Source organism: Oryzias melastigma, unplaced genomic scaffold (genome assembly GCF_002922805.2).
Source record: "Oryzias melastigma strain HK-1 unplaced genomic scaffold, ASM292280v2 sc00316, whole genome shotgun sequence".
In the NCBI taxonomy this organism is placed as follows: domain Eukaryota; kingdom Metazoa; phylum Chordata; class Actinopteri; order Beloniformes; family Adrianichthyidae; genus Oryzias; species Oryzias melastigma.
Window position 1 is genome coordinate 151,567 of NW_023416922.1, and position 2,575 is coordinate 154,141.

General features: G+C 37.1%; 1 protein-coding gene across 1 annotated transcript in view; it reads left to right on the plus strand.

Annotated features, from left to right (window-relative positions):
* The first annotated feature begins 2,313 nt into the window (after positions 1-2,313).
* The window catches only part of LOC112138254 (gastrula zinc finger protein XlCGF57.1), a 6,016-nt gene continuing 5,754 nt past the window's right edge, over positions 2,314-2,575 (plus strand). Inside the window, exon 1 of the mRNA XM_024260817.2 lies at positions 2,314-2,367. The gene's annotated coding sequence lies outside the window, so the exon portion shown is untranslated. The remainder of the gene's footprint in view (positions 2,368-2,575) is intronic.

The following is a 2,575-nucleotide window of genomic DNA, read 5'->3' on the forward strand; positions in this document are numbered from 1 at the left end:
GGATACTTTGTAACTGCATCTGCAGCTTCTAGAAACTTCTTTGTTTCTGTTTTCATCTTTTGAAAGCATTTTTTTTTTCTTCCCATGAAGCCTAAAGAAATGTCCTCAGAATGATGGAAACAGTATTTCTGCAGCATGAAGCTGTTCTGAAAGATTTACTTCTTGTGTTCAGAGAAATCTCTCCTTTGGGACGGAGGAACTGCAACAAAGTTTTCTGGAAAAGATCAACATTTCATTGAAACCATGTTGGAACTTTGTCCATGAGGTCACATGGTCTGTAAGAAGCCACAGTTCCAGCTGACAGAAGTCTGGCTCTGATCCATCAGATCTGACTAACAACAGAATCAAAGCTTCACATGTTACAGCAACAGTTTCCATGTTTGTGAGGATCTTCTGAAGAACAGCTCAGTTCTAGATCACATCATGATCTTCATGTTTTTGTCATTCCAGGAAATCTTCTCTGTCTGCTTTGATCTGTGCTGACTCAGCACTTTTAGGTCTCTTTCGTTAATCATGAATCATTATTGAACTTAAAATAATAAAAAATCAAATGTATTTATCATCCAATGATAGGGGTGTTTGCAAATTCTAAATTCCTGTCTTATTTTGAAAACCCATCATACAGCTTCCATTATTTGAGGTTAACTCTAAATAAAAGAAGTAAGACCACAGATTAATTTTGCTTAGAATTGATTGTTCCAATCAAATCAAAACAGTTTAATTGTTTGTTCAAAACCGAAGTTTTTCTGCATTTGTCAAATGATTTTCAAACTAAAACATGATCCACATGGTAGGAAAAGGCAGTATTGCTTTTTAAGCATCAGATGATGGAAATTTTGAAAAACCTTAAAAAATCCTTTTAGTCATAGCCAAGAATATCCTCCCCTGCAGTTCTATATTTCTAAGAAAATGGTTTAAATGTTTTGATCTTCTGGGCCCAATTTAAGGAGCAGGTTTAACAAATTCAGAGTTCAGACATTAACTCAGAGTTCACTGACTCAAAATTTGCTAACTCAGAGTTCTTGGTTTCAGAACAGCTAAAAAGAGTTGATTCAATCAACTTGAAGTTGTTGGAACCAGAATCAGGTGTGAGTATCACGACAATAAAAAGCCCTGATCAACGGAGTAAAGACAGCACGATTAAAAAAAAAATGTAATCGAATCCATTCAGGCTCTTGTGAATCGAATGGAATCGTTTCTGTAAATTATAATCGATACCCAGCTCCTCCCACCCACTACACACTACACTGACATTTCACTACCTACTACTACATTCCTTGAATTTAAAAGATTTTATCATTGATTTTGAAACAAAGTCACGTAGATCTCTAAATAATTAGGAACTAATTCATATGATGAAAAAAGGCTATTTTCTCTTTATTTTTCTGTTTTATTTATGCTTGAAAAAAAATGTATTCATATTTATTAAAATGGTAATAATACTATAAACACAAACTAGTGTTTACTTTTTCTAAAGGGTGAAATAAGAGTTTGTGGCTCCTACTGGGATGTTGTGAGTAAAAAATCATCCAGAAGGGCTTTTTGACTGTTCTGCTCTAGATGAATAAAGGTCTCTAAAATGCAGGTACAAGTAGAATGGAGGGGAAGGAGCCAACGAGGTTCCAGGAGAGTCACCCCGGTGGACCCCGCCAGCATACCCCACAAATCCAATTCCCAGAGCCCTAGGTGTGTGTGTGTGTGTGTGCAATTTATTTATTTAGATTTAATTTCGATTTAAATAAATACTTTTGTGTAATTAAAATAATTAATATTATTATTTAAAATATCGGTTTAAATCCCTTTAAACAGATGTTTTGTAACGATAGTAAAATATAAAGAATGAATCGAGTCATAAAGGCAGAGAAGAATAGGACTGACATGAATAATGTTGGTAGAGGTAGAAAACATTTTCACTCCAGACCAGCGGGTGGCGCTGATGCGCCATGATCCTTTCTGCTAACCGCCGATAAACCACAGAAGAAGAGCAGCACGAGGCGCTAGCAGCGTTAGCACGTGTTCAGAGTAAGGTGGTGTTTTGTTAAGACGTTCGTGAGGTTTTTCGGAACGAAAGGACGATACGTGGTTCGTATCTGAACTCTGAGCATTTTCTAAAGTGTCTTAAAAGAGTAAATTAGTGTTGCACGTAAAGAGAACTCGGTTGTGGTGGTGTTTGATCTTTTGCAGCTGCAGGAACCATGTCTTCCCTTCAGTCTCTGAGAGAGTTGATCAGCGAGCGACTCGCTGCTGCTGCTGAAGAAATCTTCAGACTCTGTGAAGGAACCATCGTCCAGTACGAGCAGGAGCTCTGTCGTCAGCGCAGACTGCTGGATATCTGCTGGAAACCACAGCTTCAGCTCCACCACATAGGTATGTTCACTTCTTCTTCATCTTCACAACATTCGGATCCAAAATGGCTGATAAGTGAAGGAGTCCATTTTAGAGTTCCACTTGGACAAAAATATTATTGTTGCTTGTTTATTGGTCAGTTTAACTTCACAGAAGTGTGGCTGACTTGGAGTAACACTATTTTATGTGTTCTCTTCTATTCCTTTTAGTAATGTATAAAAATAAGCTC